This window comes from Chelonia mydas, chromosome 11, assembly GCF_015237465.2.
Source record: "Chelonia mydas isolate rCheMyd1 chromosome 11, rCheMyd1.pri.v2, whole genome shotgun sequence".
NCBI lineage: Eukaryota > Metazoa > Chordata > Testudines > Cheloniidae > Chelonia > Chelonia mydas.
In genome coordinates this window covers 6298308-6316908 of record NC_051251.2, presented here as the reverse complement: position 1 = coordinate 6316908, position 18601 = coordinate 6298308, and the positions used below count along the sequence as shown (strand labels likewise).

At 49.6% G+C, this 18601-nt stretch overlaps 1 long non-coding RNA gene across 1 annotated transcript in view; it reads right to left on the bottom strand.

Annotated features, from left to right (window-relative positions):
- The window catches only part of LOC122462344, a 165912-nt gene extending 148411 nt beyond the window's left edge, over positions 1-17501 (bottom strand). The window contains exon 1 of the long non-coding RNA XR_006284834.1: positions 17247-17501. This is a non-coding gene — a long non-coding RNA (uncharacterized LOC122462344). The remainder of the gene's footprint in view (positions 1-17246) is intronic.
- Positions 17502-18601: the final 1100 nt, after the last annotated feature.

The window sequence follows — 18601 nt, the reverse complement described above, 5'->3', positions numbered from 1 at the left end:
TGGCAGTGATGCTGAACACAGATGCAAACTGGACTCTTTAGAAATGCTTGGATGTGTTATTCTGGCAGCGTTTTAACAGCAATGTTTAATTCGGTTCCCTTACACTGTCCCCGTTTCACTTCCCTTGTTGCTCCAGATATTACTGAGTTAATTCCCCCAATGATACCATCTGGTGTTATTTAATATGTAGTGCCACTCTATAAATCAAGCTGGAATTTATGATTAGCCAATTTGTGTTTTTAACAAACAAAAGCTGTTTTTTCCTTAAAAAAAAAAGTCTGTATTTATTAAATGGGCTACCAGTGTTTGTACACATTTATTATTTGGACTCTTTGAATTAAAGGAATAGAAAGGATTTTTCTTAAGGAATCTGATTTTGAAAGAGGTATTTTTTACAGAGACTTACAAAAAAAAACAAACCACCCAAAAATCACAGCAAATGTCATCCCAAAATTTGAACATTTCAGAAAGTTTGAGCATCTCTAAATGCAATTAGAATGGAAATAGCTTGCCAAGTTTTCCTATAATTGCTACAGGCATCCAGTGTAATCAAATTGTCTTCTAATCTAGTGAATTATGATCACAAACTACCCCTCACTCTCTATTTAGGTTTGAGTATCTTTAAAAATACATATGTATTTTTGTTTTTAGCGTCTCTAACTTGTAACACTGACAGACCCCGGTCGTTGGTGGGCAGAATCAAACCGGGGATCTCTGGATCTTAGTGCATGAGCCAAAAGCCAACTGCCTCTTTGCACCTGTTCTGCAGCCTTAGCTCTCTGGTCTCTGTTCCACTAGATAGGACAGAACTCCACACCCTGAAGGTGCATGGGTTACAGCTGCACCTACGGACCCCAGCCTGTCCTGCACTGGCCACTGAACGTGAAGCAAGAAACACCCCTTGCTCTGAAGAGTAAATCTAAATAGTTGATAGAAAAGCTAAGAGGTTTGTTACCCGCAGCTTGCTATTTTGTTTGGAGGCCCACTTCCCTATCCTGCACTGGGGTCTTCTGTCTCCATCAGAACTATTTGTTGGTCTGATACTCATCTTTCAGTAGTGTAAACCAGGAGAAATGCCATAGAAACCAGTGGAACTTCACCAGTGTAAAAGTGATGTAACAAAGGGGAAACAGGGCCTCTATGTTGTTGAGCAATAGCTCATTGTAAAAAGCACAGCACATTAGCATTTGCCTTCTCTCCCTGTCCCTCTCCATTTGGCAGGGCTTCTCGTTCCATGAGTCACTGAGATTTTTGCAGTGACAAGTCTGCAAAGTGGATCTTTCAGCACAAAAGGAAGAACAGGCTGCACAGTAGGGACAGAAGGATGGTGAAGAAATTTGGCAGCATGTGACCACCAGAAGAAGAAAGGGGAGCGTCTATGTACCAGCAACACAGATAGAAGTAAGTAACTATTTTCATGTTCTCTCCACAGGTACTAATGCGGAGAGTGGACTAGATGATACATCTGAGGGAAGGGAACAGAAGGAGATGCACTGTCCTAGGGTTGGGGGTTCCACGACCATCGCTCCCAAGAGAAGGAGGCAGGTGGTGGTGGTCGGGGATGCTCTCCTCAGGGGGATTGAGTCATCTATCTGCTGCCCTGACCGGGAAAACCGAGAAGTCTGCTGTTTGCCAGGATTCACGATGTGACGGAGAGACTGCTGAGACTCATCAAGCCCTCAGATTGCTACCCCTTCCTACTTCTCCATGTGGGCACCACTGATACTGCCAAGAATGACCTTGAGCGGATTACTGCAGACTACGTGGCTCTGGGAAGAACGATAAAGGAGTTTGAGGTTCAAGTGGTCTTTTCGTCCATCCTCCCTGTGGAAGGAAAAGGCCTGGGTAGAGACCGTCGAATCGTGGAAGTCAACAAATGGCTACGCAGGTGGTGTCAGAGAAAAGGCTTTGGATTCTTTGACCATGGGATGGTGTTCCATGAAGGAGGAGTTCCAGGCAGAGACGGGCTCCACCTAACAAAGAGAGGGAAGAGCATCTTCGCAAGTAGGCTGGCTAACCTAGTGAGGAGGGCTTTAAACTAGGTTCACCGGGGGAAGGAGACCAAAGCCTTGAGGTAAGTGGGGAAGTGGGATACCAGGAGGAAGCACGAGCAGGAGTGCGCAAGAGGGCAGGGCTCCTGCCTCATACTGAGAAAGAGGGATGATCAGTGAGTTACCTCAAGTGCCTATACCCAAATGCAAGAAGCCTGGGAAACAAGCAGGGAGAACTGGAAGTCCTGGCACAGTCAAGGAATTATGATGTGACTGGAATAACAGAGACTTGGTGGGATAACTCACATGACTGGAGTACTGTCATGGATGGATATAAATTGTTCAGGAAGGACAGGCAGGGCAGAAAAGGTGGGGGAGTTGCACTGTATGTAAGGGAGCAGTATGACTGCTCAGAGCTCTGGTATGAAACTGCAGAAAAACCTAGGTGTCTCTGGATTAAGTTTAGAAGTGGTGAGCAACAAGGGTGATGTCGTGGTGGGAGTCTGCTAGACCACCGGACCAGGGAGATGAGGCGGATGAGGCTTTCTTCTGGTAACACACAGAAGTTACTAGATCGCAGGCTCTAGTTCTCATAGGAGACTTCAATCACCCTGATATCTGCTGGGAGAGCAATACAGCAGTGCAGACAATCCAGGAAGTTTTTGGAAAATGTAGGGGACAATTTTCTGGGGCAAGTGCTGGAGGAACTAACTAGGGGCAGAGCTCTTCTTGACCTGCTGCTCACAAACTGGGAAGAATTAGTAGGGGAAGCAAAAGTGGATGGGAACGTGGGAGGCAGTGACCATGAGATGGTTGAGTTCAGGATCCTGACACGGGGAGAAAGTAGAGCAGCAGAATACGGACGCTGGACTTCAGAAAAGCAGACTGACTCCCTCAGGGAACTGCTGGGCAGGATCCCCTGGGAGAATAACTGAGGGGGAAAAGGAGTCCAGGAGAACTTGCTGTATTTTAAAGAATCCTTATTGATGTTACGGGGACAAACCATCCCGATGTGTAGAAAGAATAGCAAATATGGCAGGTGACCAGCTTGGCTTCACAGTGAAATCCTTGCTGATCTTAAACACAAAAAAAGAAGCTAATAAGAAGTGGAAGATTGGACAAATGACCAGGGAAGAGTATAAAAATATTGCTTGGGAATGCAGGAGTGAAATCAGGAAGGCCAAATCACACCTGGAGTTGCAGCTAGCAAGAGATGTTAAGAGTAACAAGAAGGGTTTCTTCAGGTATGTTATCAACAAGAAGTGTGGGCCCCTTACTGAATGAGGGAGGCAACCTAGTGACAGAGGATGTGGAAAAGCTAATGTACTCAGTGCTTTTTGCCTCTGTCTTCACAAACTAGGTCAGCTCCCAGACTACTGCACTGGGCAGCACAGCATGGGGAGGAGGCTACCAGCCCTCTGTGGAGAAAGAAAAGCTGGATGAGCACAAGTCCATGGGGCTGGATGCGCTGCATCCGAGAGTGCTAAAGGAGTTGGTGGATGTGATTGCAGAGCCATTGGCCATTATCTTTGAAAACTCATGGTGGTCGGGGGAAGTCCAGGATGACTGGAAAAAGGTTAATGTAGTGCCCATCTTTAAAAAAGGGAATGAGGAGGACCCAGGGAACTACAGGCCAGTCAGCCTCACCTCAGTCCCTGGAAAAATCATGGAGCAGGTCCTCAAGGAGTCAATTCTGAAGCACTTAGAGGAGACGAAAGTGATCAGGAACAGTCAGCATGGATTCACCAAGGGCAAGTCATGCCTGACTAATCTAATTGCCTTCTATGACGAGATAACTGGCTCTGTGGATGAGGGGAAAGCAGTGGACATGTTGTTCCTTGACTTTAGAAAAGCTTTTGACATGGTCTCCCACAGTATTCTTGCCAGCAAGTTAAAGAAGTATGGGCTGGATGAATGGACTATAAGGTTGATAAAGTTGGCTAGATTGTCAGGCTCAACGGGTAGTGATCAATGGCTCCATGTCTAGTTGGCAGCCGGTATCAAGGGGAGTGCCCCAAGGGTCGGTCCTGGGGCCGGTTTTGTTCAATATCTTCATTAATGATCTGGAGAATGGTGTGGATTGCACCCTCAGCAAGTTTGCAGATGACACTAAACTGGGAGGAGTGGTAGATATGCTGGAGGGAAGGGATAGGGTCCAGAGTGACCTAGACAAATTGGAGGATTGGGCCAAAAGAAATCTGATGAGGTTCAACAAGGATAAGTGCAGATTCCTGCACTTAGGACAGAAGAATCCCATGCACCACTACAGACTAGGGACCGAATGGCCAGGCAGCAGTTCTGCAGAAAAGGAGCTAGGGGTTACAGTGGATGAGAAGCTGGATATGAGTCAGTGTGCCCTTTATGCCAAGAAGGCCAATGGCATTTTGGGATGTATAAGTAGGGGCATTGCCAGCAGATTGAGGGACATGATCGTTCCCCTCTATTCGACATTGGTGAGGCCTCATCTGGAGTACTGTGTCCAGTTTTGAGCCCCACACTACAAGAAGGATGTGGAAAAATTGGAAAGAGTCCAGCGGAGGGCAACAAAAATGATTAGGGCACTGGAACACATGACTTATGAGAAGCTGAGGGAACTGGGATTGTTTAGTCTGCGGAAGAGAAGAATGAGGGGGGGGATTTGTTAGCTGCTTTCAACTACCTGAAAGGGGGTTCCAAAGAGGATGGATCTAGACTGTTCTCAGTGGTAGCTGATGACAGAACAAGGACTAATGGTCTCAAGTTGCAGTGGGGGAGGTTTAGATTGAATATTTGGAAAAATTTTCATTAGGAGGGTGGTGAAACACTGGAATGTGTTACCTAGGGAGGTGGTGGAATCTCCTTCCTTTGTCAAGCCTGACCTTAAAAACCTCAAAGCCCTGGCTGGGATGATTTAGTTGGGGTTGGTCCTGCTTTGAGCAGGGGGTTGGACTAGATGACCTCCTGAGGTCCCTTCCAACCCTGATATTCTATGATTCTAACAGAGTTGCAGCTAAACTGGTTGGAAACAACCAAATCTGCAAAACACTTAAGACTGAGCACATGCTTAAGTGCTTCATTGAAAGTAGAGCCTACTAGAAGAGTAGCATTAATGATCCTATAGGGTTTCAACTTGGTTAGTCTTTCTGCATTCTAGCCTGGTTCCCACCACCTCAGTCACTACCTCTGAAAGAGGAGGTAACAGTTCTATCGAAGGCCTTGCTAATGAGGGGCTTTAACATTTAGACAAACACATTCAAGATCAGTATCCTCACCTTTGGCAAGGTGTTCCATAACCAGGGTCTTGCTGCTGAATTCTGGCACATGTCCCAGAGTCTGATCATGGGTCTGGGTGTTGGCCGTGCATCTTTGTGGAAAATAGCGATCTCTCTCAGTCGTGGGCTTATAGGCAGTTGCTAAACAGCCTGTTCAAATCCCTTATAGAACAGATCCAGGAATCTGAATTTGACCCGAGATTATCAGAGAGCTAACGCAGGTTGCGGAGCATGATTCTGATAGGTTTGCACCAACTATTGTTCCTGGTTACATGCCCTGTTGAGTACTACTCAAGCTGTAGCTTCCACGTGATGGTCACTTTCAGGCTGAGGGAGAACCTAATTTCAAGGTAATGAATTTGTGAATCACAAATGCAAGGTCCTTATTAAGAACAAAGGTCCCCTGGCCAGCTGAAATGTGGTAAAACTAATTGTTCATCTCTGTATGGTCAAGAGCAGTGAAGAATCCAGCACAACCCTGAGATTTTCTGCCATCTTCCACGGTCAGCGGCAGGATGTCCCGAGCTGAGAGAGAGATTAGTGTCCCAACAGGTTTCTCAAAGGGTTTCCACTATCTATCACCATCTACTTCTTCCTGCAAGTCTGAGCCACCTGCCTTGCATCCATCTACTTATCTCTTCCAGCCACGGGAACATCTTGGTGGTAAAGGCTGCATTTATGATGAAATGGACAGAGAGCTGAGGGTCATTGGGGAACTGTTGACAGAGTCATGATCACTGAGTGGTCTGGTACATATGTTGAAAGGGTGGGTGTGCAGTATTTAACGTCAGCCTCCAAATGTCTAAACAGGGGGGTGGGGGGGATGGGACTTTTTTGGCCCGAGGGCCACATTGGGGTTGTGAAACAGTATGGAGGGCCAGGTAGAGAAGGCTGTGCCTCTGCAAACAGTCTGGCCCCTGCACCCTATCCACCCCCTCCCACTTCCTGCCCCCTGCCTACCCCCCTCAGAACCTGTCAACTCATCCAAACCCCCCCCCCGCTCCTTGTCCCCTGACCACCCCCTCCAGGGACCCCCCCCATCCCTAACTGCACCCCCCAGGACTTCACCCCCTATCCAATCCCCTTCCCCCCCCCCGCTCCCTGTCTGACTGCCACCGAAACTCTGCCCCATCCAGCTGTCCCCTGACTGCCCCCAGGACCTCCTGCCCCTTTATCCAACCCCTCCTCCCTCAGCCCCCTTACCAGGCTGCTCAGAGCTGCAGGGACAGGCTTATTGGAAAGCCTGGGAAGTGGGCGGGCCCAAGCTGTGCTACCCGCACGGCAGCATGGCTACAGGGGATGGGGGGCAGCAGGGGAGGGGTCGGGGGCGAGCCTCCCCGGCCAGGAGCTTGGCAGGATGGGCCCACGATGTGGCCTGTGGGCTGTAGTTTGCCCACTTCTGGTCTAAACCCTTGGTTAGGTGAAGATAAGTTGGGTCTAACACTGCTGTGTTTAATAAATGTTTCTGGTGAAAGCTTCCAGCCCTAAAAAAAAAGATGGAGACCAAATTCCTATTTATGACAGGTGACTCTGCAAGCTTTCCCAGCCCAACCCACCGATGTGGCTCAGCCCTGCCCTAGGATAATCATTTCTAGACATAAGATGCTAGTTCACTGTTCATGCCTATTCAATCCTTAGTCTCTTTGCTGATAGGGCCAACAAGGACACTAGTTGTTGTGGGACTAGTTGGACCAACTAGAAAGTCGGTAAATTGGGTGGGGGAGGAGAAGGCAGTTGACAAAGTGGGATGTGAGCATCTGTTTGTTAAAATGTGGAATAAGACCATTTCTTTATACAAATCACTGGGCAGCCATTGAACAGTGATGGCTTTCAATCATTGATAACCTAGGCAAGGCTTGAACCAGTGACCTGGAAAGATACAGGAGAGGGGCTATTTAAAATACTTAAACAACCCATTCCCCCACTCCATGCTGCATTCTGAACCAGGGGTAGCACAGAACTAAATGGATAGGTATTCCACGGATACTTGTACGAAAATAGCTTAGGGGACTCCCAGGCTGAAAACCAGTCTTATAAAACTGCCTCTCTGAGACGTTATGTTCAACTCCAGCAGCCTGCTGCTTCCACCTCCAGTGAACTGCTGTCAGTGTTAAAAGACAAAGGGGTTTTTGTGAAATGAACAAGGCCCGAAGAAGTCGTAATGCACGCAATAGGCGTCTTACTGCAAATCCAATAATCCTTTCACGTTCAGAAAAGGCCTAGTTATGGGAACAGTCACTCAGATTCTATATCTGTGTGATAAAGCACAAGGCAGAGAGGTGCCTATGGTTGGTCTGAGATGCTTCTCTCACACTGCTACAACAAAACCCAGGGCCTGAGCCTCTTAGGTGTTAAGTGCCCACCGTGAGATGCTAAGCACACTCAGCAATCAGTAAACTGAATTTAGTACTTCGGTGCAGGCCCACTATAAATACCTAGATAGATTAGGATGCAGTAGAAATGGAGGGCACTCAATCCTTCACAGGAAGTGCTCCAAATTTTACGAGCCTGGCCTCAACAGCAGTTGGCTGCATTGGTGCCTAGCTAATTCTAGTTGTAGGATATCAAGTTGTAGTCAAAGGGACAGATGCTGGCAGTGAGAAGACAAGTTAAGTCATAGTTCTGTTTCAACCAATGGAAAATTCACAGCAGCTAAAATACCTACAATGCTTTTCATGTGTAGATCTCAAAAAAAAAAACAACACACACCCCAACAACTTTAAAAAGGTTGGAATTGAGTCCATTTTACAGATGGGGGAACTGAGGAACGGGGACAGGCGATTTGCCCAGGGCCACCCAGAGCGAGTTCTGAGAATAGAATCCAGGTCTCTGCAGTCCCAGTCCACTGTTCTAAAATTCACTAGGGCATGTTGCCTCCCCCTCACCATTGAAACAAATATTTCATTTATCCCCCAGCTCAGAGAAATTTTTGCTTTTGCAGAAACCTCATTTTCCATTTGGGGAGGAAAAAAAAAAAATACAGTGGAAAATTCCCAACCAGCTCTACAAATATTATTCGGTCACCTGATGGGCATACGAGGCAAACTTTGCCAGGTCTGTCAAAAAAGCATTCTGTACTCTGTAGCTGTAATCCTGCATTCACATCCTGTATGTTCATTCCTCCCTCCCCCCCACCATCTATTATTCTTTATTGCTAAGAATGTGTGCAACAAACAGAGATTTTTAATGAACTCTTGATAAACCATGCTCCTCTGCTGCCTCGTGCCTGCATGGAAACATAATCCTCTGCTTGTAATGTTACAGCTGGTGCTTGGAAAAGATTAATTTGTCAGAGACAGAGGATTATGCATTTAAACAGGGACACAGATAGGGGAAGAGGTGAGCTCTTTGGAAGCAAAGTTCCTAGTGCATGTAAACAACAGCGAGGTCTCAGTCCTTCAGCCCTTGAACAGCATGACAAATAGAAGACAAGAGATGTAAGAAGTAGCATCAAAATTGTTCCTAAATATCATACCAAGAGGCATCCGCAGCTGCCATAAACCATATAACCCCATTGAGTGGTTCAGCCCTTTGGAGGAAACGGCTGATGGTGTGTTAGACATTCCAGATCCCACCAGCCAATGGGGTATATATCTACATACATGCCTTTAACTGTGCAGTTTAGGCTATTTAAGAAGTGCTCATAGGGGACATCAGTTTACAGCAAACGTCATGAATCTTTACTGCATGCATAAAATCGTCGGTGCCTTCTGAATAAAAAAAATCTATTCCCTCATTGTTGTGTAGATATGCTGCAGCCATGGGTGTGACTGGAGCATATGCAGACATACTCAAGGTAGTTGACTTGAACAGCAGCTGGGAAGCCACAGGGCCATGGGCCGCAGCTTGGACACATATCTAGTGTAACGGCAACAAACCCTGGCCATTGGGATTGAAGCTGGGACCACTGAAGCTAAATGCATGAACCTCTGCTGCATGAGCTAAAAGCCACATGGCCCTTAGCTAAGGCTGCAGCAGACTCCTTAATCTCTAAGTGGTCTCGGTGCCACTAGATGGGACAGACCCCCACACCCAGGGGGTGCGTGGGTTACACTAGGATCCCAGCTGAGCTGGTACTATGCTGCTGTGGCTTCTTTGCTACGGTTATTGGAGCTAGCGATATCAAAGCTAGCTCGGGTACATCTACGCCGTGCTGCAGTCACATCTCTGCTTGCCGCGCAGATGTAGCCTTAGTGACACAACACAGGACTCGTAACCCAAGGAGAAGGCGGCCCATGGTGGCCACCTTTGTGCCCTGCTGATCCTGGGCTCCTCCGGGCCCTCGCAATGCAATTGATACAGACCGGCGCACCTGTCTAAGTTACAATAGAGACAGACTGTGCTTCTATACAGGCCCCAGCCCTGCCTGGAATCTCTGCAGCGCTCCAGCCCTCCCCAACATGCTTGTCTGAACTCCGCATGCCCGCTATGCCAGGGCTTGCAGAGGGGTCCTCAGAAAGCAGCCTCACAGCTGTGTTCCACAGTGCCTGTGAAATCCTCCCATGATTGGAAGAGGGGTATTTAGGGACCCTTTACTCCACTCTGGCCCTTTTACACAGCATAAAGGGGCAGAGCAGAGCATCTGACCCCTTGCTACACATGTAAAACCCAGCACCTGCACATATGTACTGGGTAAGCGCAGACTCCGTTGTGAGGCCTGAGAACAGCACCTGGCCTGTAAGTGCAAATGACCAAACAGAGCCAGCCTAGGCAGCTTGAGAGTCTGGGAAAGAAAATCAAAGGGCGTAAGAAGATGACAGCAAAGGGAAGAAGGGAGGAGTCAGAGAGAAAAGGAGGGGAAACAAGGAGACAAAAGCCTAGAAAACAGGAGGGAGGAATAGGCAGCCTATTCTTTCTCTTCTGAGTATGCATTTGCCTGTCCTACTCATGGCCTTTGACAGATGTGGTCACAAGTCCTGAGAGCCTTTCTTGACTCATTGGACACTCTGAGCAGTTTCAAAACCAGACTCTGCAGAAGCCCCAGTAACAGGCAGAGGCAAGGATATGCAGTGCCAGGCAGCGTAGGGGTAGGTCTTCTGCAGTCTGACAATGAAACTATAGGGCTAGGTTCTCTTAGGACTGCTTTGCTGGGGTCATAGGAAGAGGGGTGCATCAGGGAGCCAGTCACAGCACACTGGTTCTGTGCTGATCCAGCATAAATTACAGCAACCCAGTAGAGGGGTTGGCATAGCACAGAGTATTCCTGTCCACCGATGCAGGGCCAACATGGACCCCACCTCCACCCTCTGTTCACTAGTGGAGAGTTCCCGTCCCTACATCTTATTCTCTGCAGACAAGGAGATTATCAGCATGAGGCATTTGGAGCCACAAAGGTCAGCTCTGTGCAACATTTGCAGGTCCAGAAGGGGGCCTTGGGTGGGTGCATTTTTTGCTGTGGTACCAGTTGTGCTCACATTTGAAAACAGTTAACTTTGCCTTTACCCCACAATCAGTAAGTTTAAGTAATTAGAAGAGTGTTGCATGTTTGGATTTAATTATAACACGCTCAGTTGAAGTTTTATTTAAGACAGACAATCAAGCAATACCTAATGCTGCATTATACAAAAAGGAAACATGTAAGCGGGGGAATAGTCCCACTAATGTGGGGAACTTTCCTGGCTTCTGCACTACCCCGGTGAAGTGGGCTAGCGAAAGGATCGGAGTCCTCGCTCCCACTTCCTTTACCCAGTGGCCTCCCTGCCCTTGAGGACTCCCCTTCCACTCTCCTGTCTGGCAGAGTCCTCGTAACCCCAACAAGGCTGGGCCCAGGATTCCTGGGGGGCTCAGCCCCCAACCCTGCTGTGGTCACCTAGGACAAGGGCTAGGGTGTCCCCACTCCGGGGGGCTCTCTCTGCACTGGGCACTTCTCTGACCCACTGACCCTTACATACAAGTTAAAGCAAATGCAAGTTATTTAATCAACAATTGATTTTAAAAAGAATAAGGAAAAATGGGAAAGGTTAAAGGAAGCACATCACCCCGCTCTGTGGCAGGGAACATCACGAACAGCATCTCTGGAACGTCCGGGCAGTTCACAGTCTGTCCCTTGTAAGTCCCAGGCCTCCTGCTCAGGCCCTGGCCGTGCTGCAGGGATGCTGTGGGTTGGACACTCGCTCTGGTGGTGGCCACAGGCTCTCAGGCTCTAAGTGGTAGGACCCTTCTGCCCAGTGTCGCCCCCGCCCTGTCGGGGTTACGATCCAAGCCTGGCCTGCAGAGCCTCTTGGCTGAGGCGTCTCCCTGTGCTGGGCCTGCTGCCCAGGGTCCCCACAGCTGCTGACCGCACCCAGCTCTGGACTGCTCCAGCCCCAGCTGCACCACTCTGTCTCTGCTGCTCTGCCTCTAGCTCCCAGGGCTGCTTCTCTGGCCCCTCTGGCTCTGGTTGCTGCAGCTCTGCTCCCAGGACAGGTCAGCTCTGCAGGCTGCTTCTGTGACTCTGCTCCCAGCACTGACCTGCTTCCTGGGCTGCTTTTCTGGCTCCTCTGCCTCTGGTTGCTGCAGCTCTGCTCCCAGGGCAAGTCTGCTCTCTCTGGGCTGTGCCTCGGGCTTTGGGGCTGCAGCTCTGCTCCCAGGACAGGGTCTGCTCTCTCTGGGCTGCTTTTCTGGCCCCTCTGGATCTGGCACAGCTCTGCTCCCCAGCTCAGCTTGGGCCCCTGCTTTCTCCTTAGCTCGGCCCCACTCTGACCCAGGCAAACCCAGCTCACACAGAGGACGGGACCTCCCTGGCCTCCTGACTCCCTGGTTAGCCTGCCCACCCTGTCATTCAGGCTGACCTGGAGCATTGGCCTCTCCCCATTGCTCCTAGGGACTGGCAGTCTCAGAGTCCTGGTTTCCCATAGACCCTTCCCCTTTTAGTACTGGGAGCTAACCAACCAAAACACCCACACTGACTGTTAGTAAGGGGGCAACAATCCCCTTACACATGCATACCAAATCTCTAACTGCAGACATGATGACAACTTTACTTCAGTTCCCTTGTGACTAACTTTCCAAAACTCACCTCTTTTGTATGCTCTTTGGACCAAAGAAAAATCCTCTTGCATGCTTGATCTTATTTTGACTCAATAAGCCAAAGATGTTTTTACCAGTACTGGGACAAACTGTGACCACAATTAGCTCTTAAAGCGCAGACATTAATCCATACATTAATGATTTGCTGTTCTATAATCAATGTAACACCTGCTATGCTACATGTTCTTGTCCATTTTGTCAATTACTAAATGTTATCAATTAGAGCATTTATGACAATCCCTGATCAATTACACCATTTTGTCCATTATAATAGAATCATAGAAGGTTAGGGTTGGAAGGGACCTCAGGAGGTCATCTAGTCCAACCCCCTGCTTGAAGCAGGACCAATCCCCAATTTTTGCCCCAGATCCCTAAATGGCCCCCTCAAGGATTGAACTCACAACCCTGGGTTTAGCAGACCAATGCTCAAACCACTGAGCTATCCCTCCCCCCTATTATAAATAATAGGCATCTATTTATACACTCTGTTTTTACAGAAAAGACAAAGAAAATGACCATGGACTTCTTTTCATGGCATCTGGTTTACATAATTGATAAGCTAACGACATCTATTCAACCATCTATTATTTTAATCAATTATAAGATACACCTATAACCAACTCATGACAGAAATCACCCATTAGAATAATTCCTGATAATCTATTTTATTAAAATCACAGAAAACACACACCCCACCTCAGTTGCAAGTTGCTCCTTTCTGTGCACATTTACCTAAGGGTCAAGAGTTTAGAGTAAAAAGGACACAATCCATTATTTAACACACTAAGGCAGCATTTCTCAAACTGGGGTCTGCGAGGACACTCTGGGGGTCTAAAGGCCCCACTGATCAACTCCTCCCCCTTCCTCCCAGTGCCTCCTGCATGACAGGGGGAACAGCTGTTCAGTGGCATGCAGGAGGTACTGGGAGGGAAGGGGAGAAGTGGGAACAGGGGCATACTTGGGGGAAGGGGTGGAATCATGTCCAGGGCCACCGGACCTGCTGCTCAACTCCCTCTCTCTCTCCCAGTCCCTCCTGCATGCCGCAGAACAGCTATTCCCCAGTGTGCAGGGGGAGGGGGAAGAGGAGTGGGGACAGGGTGCTCAGGGGAAGGGGCAGAGAGGCAGGGAAGAGGAGAGGCAGGGGTGAAGCGGGATTGAGAAGAGGTGGGGTGGGGCCTTGGAGGAAGGGGTGGAGTGGGGCAGGGACTGGGGATGAGTGGTGGGGAGGATTTGGGGTGTCCATGAAAGTTTTAAAATCAAAATGGGGGTCCTCAGATGATAAAGTTTCAGCTTATTTATAATACACTAGGGTCAGCTAAAGTTCAGAGTAAAAACACAGAGTGGATAATAAAGTACAGCCTACAAGACCAAGACATTCATTTGCCCAAAACAATACCTCCTTTAATATTACAGTTTAGTTGGCACTTAGTCAACACAGAAGAGATTCTGGAATACTTGGCCAAGAAATTGAGTTTAACATTACAGACCCGTAAAGATGAATATTTATGAACAAAAAATTAGGAGCCAGGAGATATGGGCTCCATTTTGAGTTTTCCCATTGACTTGCTGCATGATCTTGAGCAAGTCACAGTAATCTAATTTCCTGGGCTATAAAATGATAACCATTATCCATCACTGCAAAGTGCAGGGGATTCTGCAAAGAAAAGTGGCATCTAAGTTCAAAGGGTTATAAAAATAGTATGCCTTTATAGTCATACTTAGAGAACTTCTTCCATTTTTGCAATGTTACCAGGTTTAGCAGTATCCTTCATTTTAAATGTAGGGAAAACCTGTCAAACTAGTAGAACTTTTAAGAACAGAATCATTTTTAAGTTTGACCCCTGAAGTGCAAGAAGTGAGTAAATAGCTGTATATACAGCAGCTCCCTCTAATATATGCTGCGGTACATATTCTGACTTGTGTGGCTTCAAAATAGATCAAAACAGAATAAAATGTCTTTCCATAATAAATTCCAGGGTTGCATTGTGTTGCAACAATGCTTTATATGACAGAGGGTGTTTGTGTGGGTTCTAGTATTTACCTGCATGTTCATTTGCGTTTTTTATTCAAGTTTGCCAGGAGCTTTTTGCATGTCTAAGGAGTCATTTAAGCGCCAAAATGAGATGAAGCTTCTTCTTTTCATGGCCTTTCAGTTAGTGGGTGGGGAAAGTACTGAAAACACCCAGGATTCTACAACATCAGCCCTGCAAATAGTTCCCTGATACACAAATATCCACGAGGAACAATGTGAAAGTAAGCAGTGTGAAGAACATGCTCAGCACTCCTGCCTTTCCAGACCCTCAGTGAGCAAGGGCAGATCGGTAACCATAGGAGATTTGGAATTGTCTCAGACACAGCTGGGTAAATCAGTGTGGCCCAGATTCTCAAAGGTATTTAGATGCTTAATTCCCTTTCATGTGGGTCCCTGCATGTTGGGGTGTACCGCTGTTGGCCCAGTGCAGAGTTGGTACACACAGTCATCAGGACTCCCTGTTGTATCAGGCTATTTTGATTTGTGAGGGACTCGGGGCCCCTGATAAACACTTTGTCTAGGCCTGCTGAGCCTCCTGGCTGGAGCAAACAATTACAGCTGGCTCTCTGATCCTCTGGGCAAGGTAAAGCTAATAAATAGTCTGCAGCCCCTGGGCAGAGCCAAGCAAACCATCTAGTCAGTAGCCCTTGGGATTGGACAGAGCAAATGCTCTGTTTGCCCTAGCCTGGAGAGTCACACCCACATGCCCCAGTGGGCGGAACTGAACCTGGGGCCTCTGGAGTTTAGTGCATGATCTTCTAGTGCATAGGGGGACCATATTTCCCTATGCTGAATACAGGGCACCTGGTAAAATTGCTCGTATTCAAGTGAGTTCAACGGCAATCAGTCAAACTATGCAGTACAAACATTCAAATCGTCAAGTTGACTGAGCCCCTGTTAAAAAGAAATACTGCCTAGTTGGATGGTTTTTATTGACCTTATCTTTAAGGCTTTAGGGTTCACACGGGAAGGGGTGACACACATCCCTACTCCGCACCCACACGGGGAGAGGTGACACACACACACAGCCATACTCCTCTCTCACGGGGTGTGTGTATGAGAGATCAACTGATCCGACCCTCCCCGGTGCTCTCTACCCGGCTGGGCCCCCAGGACGAACCCACCTCTCCCAGTACCTGACGCCACATCTTCCGAGGCAACATGTGGGGAGGAGACACGCAAAATCACATGCCTCCCCCTCCCCGTGTCCCCCCTCCCAGATTTCTGCCAGGGTTCACACCAGAATGTGGCCACCAGCAGCCTTTCTGCACTGTGCGGGAAGGAAGGGACAGGAGCTGCTTCCCGCTGGGGGTGGGAGAGGGGAAGGGATGACCTGACCCTTGTCTTTGCAGAGCTCATCTCTTCCCCACGCCCCTGCTCCCCAGTGGCTGGAAGCAGGTTGTCGCTTCCTGCCCGCACAGTGTCGAAAGGCAGCTCACCCCCCCAAGCTTCTGCTGGCCACCGACATAACCCAGCCGCCTCCTGTCCCTCGGCTACAGCTTGGGCAGGAAGGGGGTAAGCCCTAAGGCTGCATTGTGCACCAGGGCCCAGGGAACCCAACTGCAGGGTCTTCAGCAAAGGGGCCAGAGAGGTGACTCAGCAGGGGCGGGTGCTTAGGGGATGAAGCAGCCCTGGGCTCCCTCGGGCAGGACCCAGGGCGGTGTGGGGATGCAGAAAGAGGATGCTAAGCCCCTGCCCAGGGAGCTGCTGTGGAGCTTGCAAGGTGAGGGCACGAAAAGGCTGGAAATCGCTTCCCCCCTCCCACACCAGAGCTTAGCTGTGGGGCAGAGAGGCTTCCCCGTCCCAGCACTGTGCAGGGCTTCAGCACATGCAGGGCTCAGCTTCTCTTGGCCAGTGCGCAGGGCCAGAGGGTCTTGGGCTTTCCTGGGGCACCAGCCCAGCCAGAGGCAGTGGGGGAAGGAAGGAGCCTGCCGGCCAGGCTGTTAGTGAGCTGAGCGCTGCGATCAGGGGCTGGTTCTCCGCACAGCGCTGGAAGCAGGATGCACCCCGCCGGGCGGGATATGGAGCAGCAGCGGGGCTGGGAGGGTGAAGGGGGAAAGCAGGGAGAGGATAGCGAGAGGGGGAGCATGTAAAGGGCTGATGGGTGGGCAGCAGAAGTGACACGTAACCGGCTGCCGCCTGGTGTCTACCTGCACTCAGCAGCCACCACAGCTCGCCGCACGCAGCCGGAAACAGGATGGGGCCCTGCTAGCTGAGAACCAGCACGCAGCGGGGGCTGCCCTGAGAGACCAGCAGGGGGAGCAGCCGGCCCCATGTGCTGCAGTTTTGCTCCCCCACCCCATTGTTAGCCACTGGGCCCTCTCATGCACTGCTGGTGGGCAGGCAGCTGGCAAGCAGGGATCCAGCCAGTAGAAGGACCCACAAGTACTGATTGGGGGGGAGAGGGCACAGACAGAAAACAGGGGACAATTTGCCCCTTTTTAAGAAGTTGGGAAGCTGCAGGAGGGCTTAAATACAGGACTGTCCCTTTAAAAATGGGACATCTGGTCACCCAACTACTGCACAAGCTAAAATCCAGATGGCTGTTAGCTAAGGCTGTAACAGACTCATTAATCTCCACTAAGCAGTCTCCACACATCTAGATGGGACAGAACACCACACCCAGGACACGTGTGGGTTACAATTGCAGTAGCAGGGCTGCTCTGGCCCTCTGGGCAGGGCAGAGCCAAGCCAAGCAAACCGTCTAGGACCCCTGAGCCTCCTGGCTGGGACAGGCAATAGCAGTTGGGGGGCTCAGACCCTCTGGGCAGGGCAAATAGTCAGTCTGTAGCTGGAGCCCCCAGTAGCCATATCTAGTTGCCAGTGCAGAGGGGAGGAAGAAATAGGGCAACCTGGGCCCACCATACCCCACCAAGTTCCAACCTAGAGCCCTATGGAGCTGGGACATTCCCAGTTAAGGGTTCAAGCATCAGCTTCGGATACATTCACTGGAGCACTGCCTACCACAAGGCTCATCTCAAGCACCTCCTCAGCTGGTAGTGCCTCCGTGTCCCAGTCAGTCTCCATAGTCAGCTGGTCAGCCACTGCATAGTCTGAGTCCACCATGCCCCTTGCTTGTGGAGTCAGCAGAGACCTGCAGCCCACATCCTTCCTCCAGCCTAGACTGAGCTGGGCTGCCTCCTTTTATCTGTCCCTTCCACCTGGAGCATGAGCACTAGGGCAAGGGGGGGGGGGGGGGGCGGGGTGTCCTGGGCCCACAGTGATTGGTCAGGCCTCAGTGGCTCAGTGCACGGTTGGTACATCCCGTCACATTCCCATTTAAATCAATGGAAATTAGGCACCTAAATACCTTTGAGGATCTGGGCCTGTGTCTAATCCTGGCTGCTCTGTTTTTCGGTAACCCAAATGCACTGCTTCAGTGCACAAAAATGCTCATAACCCCACCCCCAAGATCTGAATTCTCCTATGCCCCTTTACACAGCCCTGGCAAACAGATTCTCTGCTGGTGTGAACTGGTCTGGGTCCATTAAAGTCAATGGGGTGATACTGATTTACACCAGCTGCCCAACTGGCCAAGACAGTATGAAGGAACCTTGAAGTGGATGTAACTAATTACACTAGATTCTGCTTATTAGCAACCCTGGGTTGCCAGGAAAAAAAGCTCCCATTATCCCATAGTTGCTAATAAGCATATGACAGGTTTGCAAGGCTCCAGCCAGAGAAGGAAGCACTGGACAGTGTCTTCCCTCATTGCAGCCCTGTAAACCTGTTGCAGCAAGCAACAGGAGAGGGGTCTGCAGCCTGGATGCTGGAGGCCCTTGGGACTGCACGGTGCCCCTCCAGCCTCCAGCAAGGCGCTGCACTCAGGAAAGGAAGTGCTGGGACATACTGAGCCCTGACCACCAGAGAGCGCAGGGAGAGACACCATGCTGCTCTAGCCTGCAGCCCCCTTGCTGCTACTGTCCTGCCTAGTCTACGCACTCTGCCCACAGCCCCTTGCCTCCTGCGTGGTCCATATGTGCAGGCAGTTTCATGGGGATGAAGTCCCAGAAGCACTAGGAAGGGCTGAGCACTGGCCAAAGGCAGCATTGTGGGGCTGCAGCCAGAGAAAGTAGCTCGTCTTTCCCTGGCTGCAGCCCCAGAAACCTGCCTGTAGCTGGGGCCTTCCCCCCACCCCACCCCCCCCAAAAAAAACAAAAAACCATTGTTAATAAGCAGCATGCCATTGCCAATAGCTGAATTCCATTCACATTCATGTCAATGGGATTGTATTGGGTCCCAGCAAAATGTTGCTATGAACCGGAAGTTGTCAATATCTAGGCTGCTCTTATGCAGAATCTAACGTAACCTTAAAGGCC